The sequence below is a fragment of the Styela clava genome, chromosome 5 (assembly GCF_964204865.1).
Source record: "Styela clava chromosome 5, kaStyClav1.hap1.2, whole genome shotgun sequence".
In the NCBI taxonomy this organism is placed as follows: domain Eukaryota; kingdom Metazoa; phylum Chordata; class Ascidiacea; order Stolidobranchia; family Styelidae; genus Styela; species Styela clava.
Genome location: NC_135254.1, coordinates 3,484,244 through 3,500,159, shown reverse-complemented (window position 1 = coordinate 3,500,159; position 15,916 = coordinate 3,484,244). Strand labels below are relative to the sequence as shown.

The window sequence follows — 15,916 nt, the reverse complement described above, 5'->3', positions numbered from 1 at the left end:
ATTGCTCAATCAATGGCAACACAATCTGAATGTGGAACTGCAAATAAGTAATCAATCTAGAGACGGTTGGATGAAGCAAATAACTTGGATAATGGCAAGGCATGTCATGGAGTAATATCAATGAATGGATTGTAAGATTGTTCATGAGAAATATACCACACCCAAACGAGGATCAATACGGCCACAACTAATGAAAGCAACGTGGCCGCTCATTGACCTAACCCGTAAGCCAACAGGATATTGCTCGTGAGCAAATATATAAAAGGGATAGCGCAAACGCAGACCGAGTTATCCACATTTGGGATAATCGCTAGGGTCAATTTAGTCTGGGTGCAATGACTAAACCTCGCCTAGGCAGAACCGCCTTCGTGATCGCGGTTGACTGCCTCGTCAGGTAAGTATGGTTTGTGACGATTGGTTGCGCATCATGAATGAATGTTCTATGCTAAACGTTGAGAAGAAGTTCTCCACAATAAAAACGATATGTGCAAAAGTTGCAATTTTAATTGATTCGCCTGTCAGTAACATAGAATACGATTCATTGCGTTCAAATCTTTTATGTGATACATCGTGAGTTTTTTGCCATCCGATGCAGAATGAAGCTGAACAACTTTACAAGAAATAGCAAGGACCAGGGGTTGAAATATTAAACTATAAACAAAGAGCCGCAGCCCCGATACGTACCTTGGACAGCAAACAATGATACTTCCAAATCTTGGCGCTCATTCTATTGCTCAATCAATGGCAACACAATCTGAATGTGGAACTGCAAATAAGGAATCAATCTAGAGACGGTTGGATAAAGGAAATAACTTGGATAATGGCAAGGCATGTCATGGAATAATATCAATGAATGGATTGTAAGATTGGTCATAAGAAATATACCACACCCAAACGAGGATCAATACGGCCACAACTAATGAAAGCAACGTGGCCGCTCATTGACCTAACTCGTAAGCTAACAGGATATTGGTCGTAAGCAAATATATAAAAGGATAGGGCGAACGCAGTCCCCACTAGCAGAAATTACACGACCGAGTTATCTACATTTGGGATAATCGCTAGGGTCAATTTAGTCTGGGTGCAATGACTAAACCTCGCCTAGGCAGAACCGTCTTCGTGATCGCGGTTGACTGCCTCGTCAGGTAAGTATGATTTGTGACGATTGGTTGCGCATCATGAATGAATGTTCTATGCTAAATGTTGAGAAGAAGTTCTCAACAATAAAAACGATATGTGCAAAATTTGCAATTTTAATTGATTCGTCTGTCAGTAACGTAGAATACGATTCATTGCGTTCAAACCTTTTATGTGATACATCGCGAGTTCTTTGCCATCCGATGCAGAATGTAGCTGAACAACTTTACAAGAAATAGCAAAGAGCCAGGGTTTGAAATATTAAACTATAAACAAAGAGTCACGTACCTTGGACAGCAAACAATGATACTTCCAAATCTTGGCGCTCATTCTATTGCTCAATCAATGGCAACACAATCTGAATGTGGAACTGCAAATAAGGAATCAATCTAGAGACGGTTGGATAGAGGAAATAACTTGGATAATGGCAAGGCATGTCATGGAATAATATCAATAAATGGATTGTAAGATTGGTCATAAGAAATATAACACACCCATACGAGGATCAATACGGCCACAACTAATGAAAGCAACGTGGCCGCTCATTGACATAACTCGAAAGCCAACAGGATTATTGGTAGTGAGCAAATATACAAAAGGGATAGCGCGAACGCAGTCCCCACTAGCATAAATTGCACGACCGAGTTATCCACATTTGGGATAATCGCTAGGGTCAATTTAGTCTGGGTGCAATGACTATACCTCGCCTAGGCAGAACCGCCTACGTGATCACGTTTGACTGCCCCGTCAAGTAAGTATGATTTGTGACGATTGGTTGCGCATCATGAATGAATGTTCTATGCTAAATGTTGAGAAGAAGTTCTCAACAATCTCAACAATAAAAACGATATGTGCAAAATTTGCAATTTTAATTGATTAATCAGTCAGTAACGTAGAATACGATTCATTGCGTTCAAATCTTTTATGTGATACATCGCGAGTTCTTTGCCATCCGATGCAGAATGAAGCTGAACAACTTTACAAAAAATAGCAAAGAGCCAGGGTTTAAAATAATAAACTATAAACAAAGAGCCACAGCCCCAATACGTACCCTTGGACAGCAAACAATTAAACTTCCAAATCTTGGCGCTCATTCTATTGCTCAATCAATGGCAACACAATCTGAATGTGGAACTGCAAATAAGGAATCAATCTAGAGACGGTTGGATAAAGGAAATAACTTGGATAATTGCAAGGCATGTCATGGAATAATATAAATAAATGGATTGTAAGATTGGTCATGAGAAATATACCACACCCAAACGAGGATCAATACGGCCACAACTAATGAAAGCAACGTGGCCGCTCATTGACCTAACTCGTAAGCTAACAGGATATTGGTCGTAAGCAAATATATAAAAGAGATAGCGCGAACGCAGTCCCCACTAGCAGAAGTTACACGACCGAGTTATCTTCATTTGGGATAATCGCTAGGGTCAATTTAGTCTGGGTGCAATGACTAAACCTCGCCTAGGCAGAACCGTCTTCGTGATCGCGGTTGACTGCCTCGCCAGGTAAGTATGATTTGTGACGATTGGTTGCGCATCATGAATAAATGTTCTATGCTAAATGTTGAGAAGAAGTTCTCAACAATCTCAACAATAAAAACGATATGTGCAAAATTTGCAATTTTAATTGATTCGTCTGTCAGTAACGTAGAATACGATTCATTGCGTTCAAATCTTTTATGTGATACATCGCGAGTTCTTTGCCATCCGATGCAGAATGTAGCTGAACCCCAATACGTACCTTGGACAGCAAACAATGATACTTCCAAATCTTGGCGCTCATTCTATTGCTCAATCAATGGCAACACAATCTGAATGTGGAACTGCAAATAAGGAATCAATCTAGAGACGGTTGGATAAAGGAAATAACTTGGATAATGGCAAGGCATGTCATGGAATAATATCAATAAATGGATTGTAAGATTGGTCATGAGAAATATAACACACCCATACGAGGATCAATACGGCCACAACTAATGAAAGCAACGTGGCCGCTCATTGACCTAACTCGAAAGCCAACAGGATTATTGGTAGTGAGCAAATATACAAAAGGGATAGCGCGAACGCAGTCCCCACTAGCAGAAATTACACGACCGAGTTATCCACATTTGGGATAATCGCTAGGGTCAATTTAGTCTGGGTGCAATGACTAAACCTCGCCTAGGCAGAACCGCCTTCGTGATCGCGGTTGACTGCCTCGTCAGGTAAGTATGGTTTGTGACGATTGGTTGCGCATCATGAATGAATGTTCTATGCTAAACGTTGAGAAGAAGTTCTCCACAATAAAAACGATGTGGCCGCTCATTGACCTAACTCGAAAGCCAACAGGATTATTGGTAGTGAGCAAATATACAAAAGGGATAGCGCGAACGCAGTCCCCACTAGCAGAAATTACACGACCGAGTTATCCACATTTGGGATAATCGCTAGGGTCAATTTAGTCTGGGTGCAATGACTAAACCTCGCCTAGGCAGAACCGCCTTCGTGATCGCGGTTGACTGCCTCGTCAGGTAAGTATGGTTTGTGACGATTGGTTGCGCATCATGAATGAATGTTCTATGCTAAACGTTGAGAAGAAGTTCTCCACAATAAAAACGATATGTGCAAAAGTTGCAATTTTAATTGATTCGCCTGTCAGTAACATAGAATACGATTCATTGCGTTCAAATCTTTTATGCGATACATCGTGAGTTTTTTGCCATCCGATGCAGAATGAAGCTGAACAACTTTACAAGAAATAGCAAGGACCAGGGGTTGAAATATTAAACTATAAACAAAGAGCCGCAGCCCCGATACGTACCTTGGACAGCAAACAATGATACTTCCAAATCTTGGCGCTCATTCTATTGCTCAATCAATGGCAACACAATCTGAATGTGGAACTGCAAATAATGAATCAATCTAGAGACGGTTGGATGAAGGAAATAACTTGGATAATGGCAAGGCATGTCATGGAATAATATCAATGAATGGATTGTAAGATTGGTCATAAGAAATATACCACACCCAAACGAGTATCAATACGGCCACAACTAATGAAAGCAACGTGGCCGCTCATTGACCTAACTCGTAAGCTAACAGGATATTGGTCGTAAGCAAATATATGAAAGGGATAGCGCGAACGCAGTACCCACTAGCAGAAATTACACGCCCGAGTTATCTACATTTGGGATAATCGCTAGGGTCAATTTAGTCTGGGTGCAATGACTAAACCTCGCCTAGGCAGAACCGTCTTCGTGATCGCGGTTGACTGCCTCGTCAGGTAAGTATGATTTGTGACGATTGGTTGCGCATCATGAATGAATGTTCTATGCTAAATGTTGAGAAGAAGTTCTCAACAATAAAAACGATATGTGCAAAATTTGCAATTTTAATTGATTCGTCTGTCAGTAACGTAGAATACGATTCATTGCGTTCAAATCTTTTATGTGATACATCGCGAGTTCTTTGCCATCCGATGCAGAATGTAGCTGAACAACTTTACAAGAAATAGCAAAGAGCCAGGGTTTGAAATATTAAACTATAAACAAAGAGTCACGTACCTTGGACAGCAAACAATGATACTTCCAAATCTTGGCGCTCATTCTATTGCTCAATCAATGGCAACACAATCTGAATGTGGAACTGCAAATAAGGAATCAATCTAGAGACGGTTGGATAAAGCAAATAACTTGGATAATGGCAAGGCATGTCATGGAGTAATATCAATGAATGGATTGTAAGATTGTTCATGAGAAATATACCACACCCAAACGAGGATCAATACGGCCACAACTAATGAAAGCAACGTGGCCGCTCATTGACCTAACCCGTAAGCCAACAGGATATTGGTCGTGAGCAAATATATAAAAGGGATAGCGCGAACGCAGACCGAGTTATCCACATTTGGGATAATCGCTAGGGTCAATTTAGTCTGGGTGCAATGACTAAACCTCGCCTAGGCAGAACCGCCTTCGTGATCGCGGTTGACTGCCTCGTCAGGTAAGTATGGTTTGTGACGATTGGTTGCGCATCATGAATGAATGTTCTATGCTAAACGTTGAGAAGAAGTTCTCCACAATAAAAACGATATGTGCAAAAGTTGCAATTTTAATTGATTCGTCTGTCAGTAACGTAGAATACGATTTATTGCGTTCAAATCTTTTATGTGATACATCGCGAGTTCTTTGCCATCCGATGCAGAATGTAGCTGAACAACTTTACAAGAAATAGCAAAGAGCCAGGGTTTGAAATATTAAACTATAAACAAAGAGTCACGTACCTTGGACAGCAAACAATGATACTTCCAAATCTTGGCGCTCATTCTATTGCTCAATCAATGGCAACACAATCTGAATGTGGAACTGCAGATAAGGAATCAATCTAGAGACGGTTGGATAAAGGAAATAACTTGGATAATGGCAAGGCATGTCATGGAATAATATCAATGAATGGATTGTAAGATTGGTCATAAGAAATATACCACACCCAAACGAGGATCAATACGGCCACAACTAATGAAAGCAACGTGGCCGCTCATTGACCTAACTCGTAAGCTAACAGGATATTGGTCGTAAGCAAATATATAAAAGGATAGCGCGAACGCAGTCCCCACTAGCAGAAATTACACGACCGAGTTATCTACATTTGGGATAATCGCTAGGGTCAATTTAGTCTGGGTGCAATGACTAAACCTCGCCTAGGCAGAACCGTCTTCGTGATCGCGGTTGACTGCCTCGTCAGGTAAGTATGATTTGTGACGATTGGTTGCGCATCATGAATGAATGTTCTATGCTAAATGTTGAGAAGAAGTTCTCAACAATAAAAACGATATGTGCAAAATTTGCAATTTTAATTGATTCGTCTGTCAGTAACGTAGAATACGATTCATTGCGTTCAAACCTTTTATGTGATACATCGCGAGTTCTTTGCCATCCGATGCAGAATGTAGCTAAACAACTTTACAAGAAATAGCAAAGAGCCAGGGTTTGAAATATTAAACTATAAACAAGGAGTCACGTACCTTGGACAGCAAACAATGATACTTCTGTAACAAATTAACCAATAATTTGGATAATGGAAGTCAAATTCTATATAATAATTGACGTAATCGAAATATTGAAGAGATCTTTCTAGTCTTTCTCGTGTATGAGAAAATGGATATTTTCCCATGTCGGGTGACCCATAAACAACCGAATTATTGAAGAGATCTTTCTAGATCATTCGAAATATTGAGTCTAGATCTATCTCGTGTATGAGAAAATGGATATTTCCCATGTCAGGTAACCTATAAACAAGTGTAATTATTGTAAGAAGGGTACCGAACATTCTAGATATGAGCAAAAATTGCTCCGTGGGAAACGAGATTTTTGGATAATAAAGAAAGGTACCGTTTTTGGCGAGCGAGATGAAAAAGCTGTTACCGTTTAAATAGACATTTTGATCGTGGTTTGCCCGGCTTTTCTATTTCAATTCGTTCGATACAGCAACCGGCTTTTCTATTTCAATTCGTTCGATACAGCAACCGGCTTTTTCTATTTCAATTATTGTGAAATATGTGAAATATACACATAATTGTGTGTTAGCAAACATAGAATTTGATGGTATAATTGGAATAGACTTTCTTGTTAAAAATAAACTGGTAATAGACTTAGCAAACAATTGTTTAACTAATAGAGCAGACGATTTTTCGATTCCGTGTCATAATACGTTAAGTGGTGCGCCAATATTAACCTTAATACCGGAAACAATAGATAAGGAATACCAATTATTATTGCAAAAATATCCAGAAATTTTAATCCGGAAACATGCAAAATTTCGAGGAATTAATCATAATTATCAACACGATATTATAACTTTTGGACCTCCAGTTTATACAAAAGACCGACCGGTTCCGTTCAAATATAAGAAGCAAGTAGACGACGAGATAAATAAATTATTAGAAAACGGAGATATAATTCGCGGAGTTAGCCCGTATTGTAGCCCGCTGAACGTAGTTCCTAAAAAGGACAATTCAATTCGTTTGACTTTTGATTATAGACGTTTGAATCTGATTACAAGAATCCCAAGATTCCCATTGCCGAGACTTGAAGATTTTACGTCGGAACTCGCCGGATGTACAATCTTTACTAAACTCGACCTTGAATCGGCTTACTCAAATATCAAACTTAATCCGTTACATAGACATAAGTGTGCATTTAGCGTCGCGAATGCTCAGTATATTCCCATTATGATGCCATTTGGCATTGCTTCCGCACCCAGTTCCTTCTCTAACTTCATGAGTAAAGTTTTGTTTGGGTTGAAAAATGTTTTTGTCTATCTTGATGATTTACTAATTTACACTAAAACAAAAGAGGAAAACTTGAAAGTAACCGATCAAGTATTTAAACGACTAAACCACTATGGTTTAACACTAAACCTAAAAAAATGCGAGTTTGGAAAGTCAAATCTTTCTTATCTAGGCTACGAACTTGATGAAAATGGAATAAAACCAATCAGAGACAAAGTCGAGGTTATTAAAAAATTTCGAGTACCACAAACAATTACAGAATGTCGCAAATTCATAGGCATGTGCAATTTTTATAGGAAACATATAGCCAGATATTCTGAGATAATTTATCCGATTACTCAATTAGTCTCAGATAAAAACCGCAAACGTCAAAAACCAATTTGGACAGCAGAATGTGATGCTGCCTTTCATAAAATCAAGGAGTGTTTGGTTAACGCATGCATGATAGCACACCCAAGAATTGATGTGCCAATAACGGTAATATGTGATGCAAGTTCGTCTGCTATTGCAGGGGCCGTAACACAATATGTTGACGGAATAAACCAGCCCTTGGGGTTCTTTTCAAAAACTCTATACAAGCGAGAGAAAAACTATACTATTTTCTCCAAAGAACTAATGGCTTGTTACTTAACCATTAAGTACTTTAAAAATCTTTTAATCGGTCGACAATTTCAATTATTATCCGATAACAAAGCGTTAATTCAGGCACTAAATAATCCGACAAATAGACCCAGCGACAGAGAAAATCGTCAACTGGATTACATCACAAGTATGACAAACTCGTTTTCTCACATACCGGGGTCAAGTAATCCAGTGGCCGATTTTATTTCTCGCTATGTAAATAATGATAGCCAAAGTAATGATAAAATTAATACAGAAAAAGCTAATACAATGGACGAAATAGAGACGCGCGAAGTAAAAACAGCGGTCGTCAAGGACAACGACGCAGCGAAGCGTATAACGTCATCCGAACCACAGACGCACGAAACCGGTGAAGCGAATAAATCAGTCGACGCAATGACGCACGTAACGTCAGCCGACGCAAGCAGACAGCAGACGCAAGGAACCGGTGAAGCGTGTAAAACCGTTGACGCGATGTCTGACATAACGCCATCTGAGAAACGTAACCGCGGAACTGATAATACGTGTGGAGTAGAGAATAAATCTGTGATAGAAAATGGAAATGTTCTAGAAAATAAAACTGTAAATATTATTTATCAACAACAAGATGCCATTCCTTTAACGGAAATAGCTGAAGAGCAAGAAAACTGTAAAGAAATACAAAGTTTAAAAGCAAACTCTGGCCATTCACTCAAGCTTGCAGAAATAGCCATAGACAACATGGGTGGAGTTATTTTATGTGACGTATCCTTGGAACATAAGAAAGCTAGACCTATAATACCCAAGATTTTACGTAGGAGAATTTTCGACAAAATACATGACCTTTGTCATCCAGGTATTAAAAGCACCAATAATTTAATTTCAGAACGTTACGTATGGCCACAAATGCATGCAGATATTACAAATTATGTGAAATCTTGTTTGAAATGTCAGAAAAACAGGATCTTTAGACACACTGTATCTCAACTGTCATCTATTCCTATTCCTAATGAAAGATTTTCAGAGGTTCAAATAGATATTGTTGGACCATTTGTACCAAGCAAAGGTTTTACTTATATTTTTACTATGATTGACCGTACCACACGTTGGATAGAGGCGATCCCGATATGTGATCTGACCGCCTCAACTCTTATAGATACATTTTTATTGCATTGGGTTGCCAGATTTGGGTGTCCAACTCTCCTTAAGAGTGACAATTACTCCTCTTTCAGAAGTAAAAATTGGGCTCAATTTATGAATTTTTTAGGAATAAAACATAAATTTTCATTGCCATATATGCCGCAGGGAAACGGACAAATAGAACGAATTCATAGAGAATTAAAACTTGGTTTGAAGTGTCAGGAAAACCCTAGTGAATGGTCATCAAACTTGGGATACGTCCTTTTAGGTTTGAGGTCCATTCCGAAATTAAACGGATTTTCATTGTCCGAACTTGCATATGGGAGAACACTGAGACTCCCTGGAGAATTAGTGGAAAGTTCTGACATAACCCAAGATTTTGACCCTTACAGTTATGTTTCTAAATTAAAACGTTTTTTTGGAAATTTTAAAGCTCTTCCAACAAGAAAGAAATTAAGGTCTAATGTATATATTCCACCAAAGTTGTTCACTTGTAGTCATGTGTTTCAACGAATAGATCACGTAAAAAAGTCTTTGCAACCCAACTATCAGGGGCCATATGAAGTGATATTTCGAAATAAGACTGCTTTCACTATAAAAAAAAATAAGGGTATAGAACGAGTTTCTATTAACCAATTAAAACCTGCTGAAATTACTATTTTTGAAACAGATAAGGAAGAACGTCCTGAACAAAAACATGGCGTGGAAAACCAAAATTTTCTCACTGAAATTGAAAAACCACCAATAAAAACAGTAATTACTCCCAAGAATAACAATGAACCTTTTATTTCAGAATTCACGAGTCCAACGACAAAGGACATCCTATGGAAGAAGGAGAACCAGCCCAAGACCAGATACGGCCGGACAGTACGTCCGCCAGACCGGTATGGACAGGCAGAGACGGAAGTCTAGAGGAAAAGGAAGAGGAAAATTCGGACAATGACGAAATAACCCGGACCGACAAATCCGATAGAGAAATCATTTATTTGAAACGTGGCAGGATGGTGGGACAAGAATTTTATCAAGAATTCAGGTATTTATCCATTATACTATTACTTCTAGTTTTTATGCAATTACCATGGCTATGTTTTGGAAATCCAGAGGTTCATGGCTATATCTGCCAAAATGACAAAATCAATCAAGAGTACGACATATCGGATGATAAGTCTTGCAAACAGCACAAATCCGAACATATAGTGAAATGTCAAGCTAAAGTCTATCACGCACCTAAATTGCATACTAAAATTCCAATTAGAGCTTGCCAAACTAGTATAACTGAATGGAAGAGTCACTTTTATTTCTTTGGAGCTAAGACTCACTTTACTAAAATAAAATCAGGAGTACCTTCGTCCGAACAAAATTGCAGAAACTGGTTTAAGACTCACGAATCGAATCAATTCGGTAAGTTTGTTCAGAAAACCAATGATCTATGGGTAACCGAGAATAAACCGGTTATCAACTATAAATGGCCCACAACTGATTCCGGAACAACTGAAAATATTGCCCTAATAACATCCTATGTAATGTATGACCATCTAAACTCAAAAATTATTTTTCCTCTAGCTGACAGCGCAAATTGCTCTGTAAATCAATCTTCCTGCCAAATTGGTAGTTATACACTTTTATTTGACGATGCAAAATTCGAAAAATGTCCAAACAAAGCGGAGGAAATAAACTCTTCGCTAACTGCACATGTAAACAACACTAATTACATATATGCTGTAGAACTAAACGATTTACATATGACCTTTCATTCCTTTTCAGAGGGTAACGAATTAACGACTGATTGATTTGGCAGTATTTTCTGCCTTGAAAACGAACTTTTGGTTCAAGTCAAGAATTGTAGTTTATTAAAGAAAGTCAACGTGTTACGTGAGTTTGCTGATCACGCAGACATTTCGACGGCATTAACGTTGATGATACAAAATGTTGCAGACTCACAAACCGCTCTGTCCGCGAAATTACAGAGCCAAATCTTTAAATTGGAATGTGAGACCGAACGAATATTATCTAAAATTTATAGAGTTTTAGCGAAAAAGTACCCGTCGGATGTGTTGAACGAAATTTTGGGAACAAATAATCTCTTTGCGGTTAACAGAGGCGACGTGCTGGGCACCCTTTTGTGTCAACCCATAAAAGCGAGTCTCTTAAATAGTCTAATATTACCTAACGAGTTATATTCTACTCGTCCCGTGGCGGAGCCAGAAGCCGAACCCCCATCGGCCAATCATCCACAGCTCGTCCTATGGCACCGGTGCAAAGAGCTCCCCCAGCAAACGAGAGGGCCAATGCTATGCAACACCTCAGAAGCAATGGTGGAAATGTCGAGGTCTTAAATCTCGTGTCGGATAGCGGAAGCGAATAAATAAAAACTTATAGCGCTCGCGGCGATAAACAAAACTTATGACCTGATAAAAGACAATGACAGGTTACATAATCAAGAAATTATAATCAAGAAAATAAATACCCTTTTTTAACATTTTTTTTTTGGATCCAAAGGCTCACAAGTTTTTTAAGCCTTATTTTTTTTCCCTCAATCATTTTTTTCAACCAATGATTCCCCAAATGGAGTACTCCAATCATTTTTTTGGTTTTCTCCACCAAGTTTTATCTCCAAATAAAGTGCACAAAGTTTTCACAAAAGTTATCTTAATTCTTTCTGCAGTTTATTGAATTTATGAGATTAATAGGAAATATCACGGTACCGATGTCTCAAAATTAATTTTATTGTTGCATTCTTTTATTGGTTTTACAACGCTCATCTATTTGTTGTATTTTTCAAATTTCATGACAATTATTGTGTTTTACATCTAAATCTTTCCCCCCCCCCCATTTTTATTGCAAATGGTACAGACAATTAAATGTAGAATGAGTAGTAACAATACTAGTTGCAATCACTGAAACGTAAAGACCTACCTAGTTGCAATCACTGAAACGTAACGACCTACCAAAAAGCCTTATGTTTAATAAGGTTTAACACTGATAACGTAAAGACCTACAATACAGTCATATTGTAAGATTTTTTTTGTTTTTGGGAATCAATAAACCATCTTTTTAGGCTTGCACGTAATTGACAAAAATCAATTCCGTAATTACGGCAAAATCAATTACGTAATGACCCCGTAATTGCGATATTTTTCCACGCATTCAAACCTATCATAACAACCAATGGAATCCACTTCTTTTCCGAATGGGACATTGAAGTTGGGTTTTCATATTCTTGGCAGTACAACACGCCATCGGCAGATGTTAAAGACAAATATCAAGGAGTGAATTCAAATTAATTTTATTCTGATTTTTATCTTTTGTGTTAGCTTTGGTTTTCCTTTATCACCTTCGCAAATTAACCGTCCCATTTTTATGCGATCAATTTTATTTTATCATTACCGACACTGGTATACGGTTGTTTATGGAAACGATAGTTTTTTAAAACCACCTTAGTACTGAATAAAAATTAAGGGTTTCTAATTTATTAACCAACGACGAGCGTATTCACTCATTTGATTATACTTGCGATTTCCTCGCGACGAAGACTTGTTTTTGCAGCTTCTTCTGCATTATCCGACATTACTGCCTTGTTAGCATTTTATAATAATAATTATTGATGTCGACTTATTGACGATATTCCGATTACCATGCTTCATTTTACATTTAATCATTTCGCGGACTGAATGTTTAAAACATTATTTGCGATAAATTTAGATTAAATATTATTTATTTGAGTATAATTTAAATATCGAACTTATATGATATGCCTTCTCCGAAAATACAAAAATTATATCGCAAAACAATGCATTTTGTGACATTTATTTTACACTCACGACATTTATTTGCTAACTCAAGTCGGCGATCCTATCGGCCAAGATTGACACAAGTTTGGTGTCGAGTGCCGGTGGTATTCAAGTAGACGATAAATCAAAATAAGTTGCCGCATTTGGTAAGACAGTTAATCATATATGGCCGAAATATTGAGAGGAGTTGTGAAAAACATCATGCGCAAGGCCAAGTCCGGACTGATATATAACGATAAAACCGTTAACAGAACATCAAGATTTTGTAATAGAAAATGGAACTCGCACAGAATAAACACACTGGCTCATATTTGATTATATATGATAGCAGTTAAATTTTTTTGCGGTCCGCGAGGAATCCGTCGTTTTGCTGTTTCTCTGCCGTCTCAATCGCTTTACCGATGCCGAGAAGACGAAGTTGCGTTGGTTCATTACGCAATCTCTCTTTTGTCGTCATATTGCTATTTGATAAGCGCGACATTAATTATCACGGCGAGGTATTGGCGCGAGTGATCAATCGCTCTTTTGGCTTATTTGGTTCCAATTCGTCGCGAAAGCTCTTCGTTAAATTTCACAAAATCGTCGTGTTGAACGGTTATGGATATTTTCTTGTTTATACCCCAAGTCTGAAATAAAACAGCCAAAAACAGTATGATATTTCATGTTCATATATCAAGTGTTGATATTAACATTAAAGAATGGTTAAGCATTGCTAATCCACACTTGGTGGGGAATTCCCACTATTTAAACGCGTGACTATAAAATAAAATGAATTAGAAACGGAACATATATACCATAAGTAACGGAAAACTGGAACAAGTAAATAATAAATAAAAGTAAAATGGATACAAATGTTTGATAGACCATGTTTGAAAGATTGATCTCCTGCGTTCATTAGTCATTTCACCCGAAGAAGTTGAAACCGGGCGTGTTAGCGTCCATCGGTCTTAACACAATTCTTCCCCCTATCTACGGTTATTATGTACATTGGCCATGGCCATGCTAGATAAGATGCGAGAGAGTTGAAACCAGGTGTGTTGGCGTCAATCGGTCTTAACGCAATTCTATCCCTTATCTACGGTTAAATTACGGGAGAAGTTAAAACCAGGTGTGTTGGCGTCAAACGGTCTTAACGCAATTCTATCCCTTATCTACGGTTAAGTTACGGGAGAAGTTAAAACCAGGTGTGTTGGCGTCAAACGGCCCTACTCAGTTCTTCCCCATTAACTACGTTAATAATTTACATTCGCCATGCCAGAGAAGTTGATAATAGGTTAGTGAATGGCAACGCGTCATGCCCTCCTTCACCTACGTAACAAGAGAGAGAAAAACGGCTGCGAATACCGGAACTCTAACTTCTACTTGTTGAGCTTTCATTTTTCGCAATCGACGAAATTGACTGCTTTGAAGAAAGCTCGTTTCAATGCAATAATTACGACTTTACGGAATTCGTAACTTCCCTTCCGTAACTCAAAATAATTACGTAATTCCGTAAATCCGTAAATTACGTGCAAGCCTACCATCTTTTCTTCATTTTAAAGTCATTATCGCCTAATTTATCTAATAGTAAATCGTACATTAAACAAGTGCTCACAATTTTGAAAGTCGTGTAGGTGAGAAGAAGGTATAATAATACCATTACTGTTTCACTGAATTGCACAATTCAAATGCCTTTCACAATACAAATGTCTCATCCTTATAATTTGAAAAGACCCCAAGTCAGAATCATAATAAATGGGGCTACAATGAGTTCTTAAGTTGTATGTTTTTAATTCTTGCATGTATAATTAGTGCTCAAATTTCATGTTTTTCTTCTTGTATATAAATCTTTCAATTGCCATTTTAAATAACCAAAATTAAGGAATTTGTCTTGTCGTTGCTGAGTCTTATGTCTTATTGATTAATTACACTCGACCATTTTTTCTTGCTCTTCGTAGTGGATGTTTTGCTCTTCATCCGACAGTTTTCAAACAAATTACTTTGACATTTCAAATTGCCATCTTCAAAAGTTACGAGATTTGATTACTGTCATGATAATTTCGATTTCATTCTTATATTTCTACAATTATCGGTTAATTTTTAATATGTGCTTTTAAAATATTTCACTTGTGGTGCCAGGAATGTGTAACAAATTAACCAATAATTTGGATAATGGAAGTCAAATTCTATATAATAATTGACGTAATCGAAATATTGAAGAGATCTTTCTAGTCTTTCTCGTGTATGAGAAAATGGATATTTTCCCATGTCGGGTGACCCATAAACAACCGAATTATTGAAGAGATCTTTCTAGATCATTCGAAATATTGAGTCTAGATCTTTCTCGTGTATGAGAAAATGGATATTTCCCATGTCAGGTAACCTATAAACAAGTGTAATTATTGTAAGAAGGGTACCGAACATTCTAGATATGAGCAAAAATTGCTCCGTGGGAAACGAGATTTTTGGATAATAAAGAAAGGTACCGTTTTTGGCGAGCGAGATGAAAAAGATGTTACCGTTTAAATAGACATTTTGATCGTGGTTTGCCCGGCTTTTCTATTTCAATTCGTTCGATACAGCAACCGGCTTTTCTATTTCAATTCGTTCGATACAGCAACCGGCTTTTTCTATTTCAATTCGTTCGATACAACAATGCTAATTCATCACCGACTTGGTTTTCACGATTGTGAGTGTGTTTTATTGTAAGTAAATTTATTGTGATATATTATCCGTGGAAATAAAAATCTTTACAGGCAAATTGGTCAGATCCTTACTGTTATATAAAATTAACAGATATCTCAATTTGAACACGTAACCTACTATATATTCTGTTTTTGGAGTCAGATACTTATCTAATTCGCTTAATTAGAAACCAATCTCAGACAGCAGAAGTTACACTTCCAAATCTTGGCGCTCATTCTATTGCTCAATCAATGGCAACACAATCTGAATGTGGAACTGCAAATAAGGAATCAATCTAGAGACGGTTG

The 15,916-nt window shown here is 37.7% G+C and overlaps 3 protein-coding genes, 7 non-coding genes and 2 pseudogenes across 9 annotated transcripts in view; 2 read left to right on the top strand and 10 right to left on the bottom strand.

The window, feature by feature from the left end:
• LOC144422696 (uncharacterized) overlaps positions 1-15,916 on the bottom strand; it is a 486,406-nt gene that overhangs the window by 86,171 nt on the left and 384,319 nt on the right. The window lies entirely within an intron of this gene.
• The window catches only part of LOC120332866 (FGFR1 oncogene partner 2 homolog), a 424,145-nt gene that overhangs the window by 304,781 nt on the left and 103,448 nt on the right, over positions 1-15,916 (top strand).
• LOC120329781 (FGFR1 oncogene partner 2 homolog) overlaps positions 1-15,916 on the top strand; it is a 443,159-nt gene that overhangs the window by 387,242 nt on the left and 40,001 nt on the right. The gene's annotated exons all lie outside the window — the stretch shown is intronic.
• LOC144423564 (U1 spliceosomal RNA) lies at positions 267-402 on the bottom strand (annotated as a pseudogene).
• LOC144423480 (U1 spliceosomal RNA) lies at positions 991-1,153 on the bottom strand. The gene has a single exon (XR_013475974.1). It is a non-coding gene; the product is annotated as a U1 spliceosomal RNA (small nuclear RNA).
• LOC144423393 (U1 spliceosomal RNA) lies at positions 1,734-1,896 on the bottom strand. The gene has a single exon (XR_013475887.1). It is a non-coding gene; the product is annotated as a U1 spliceosomal RNA (small nuclear RNA).
• LOC144423472 (U1 spliceosomal RNA) lies at positions 2,497-2,659 on the bottom strand. The gene has a single exon (XR_013475966.1). It is a non-coding gene; the product is annotated as a U1 spliceosomal RNA (small nuclear RNA).
• LOC144423690 (U1 spliceosomal RNA) lies at positions 3,195-3,357 on the bottom strand. The gene has a single exon (XR_013476152.1). It is a non-coding gene; the product is annotated as a U1 spliceosomal RNA (small nuclear RNA).
• Positions 3,501-3,663, bottom strand: LOC144423689 (U1 spliceosomal RNA). Its single transcript, XR_013476151.1, has one exon. It is a non-coding gene; the product is annotated as a U1 spliceosomal RNA (small nuclear RNA).
• On the bottom strand, positions 4,252-4,415 carry LOC144423462 (U1 spliceosomal RNA). Its single transcript, XR_013475956.1, has one exon. It is a non-coding gene; the product is annotated as a U1 spliceosomal RNA (small nuclear RNA).
• On the bottom strand, positions 5,000-5,134 carry LOC144423563 (U1 spliceosomal RNA; annotated as a pseudogene).
• On the bottom strand, positions 5,713-5,875 carry LOC144423317 (U1 spliceosomal RNA). The gene has a single exon (XR_013475811.1). It is a non-coding gene; the product is annotated as a U1 spliceosomal RNA (small nuclear RNA).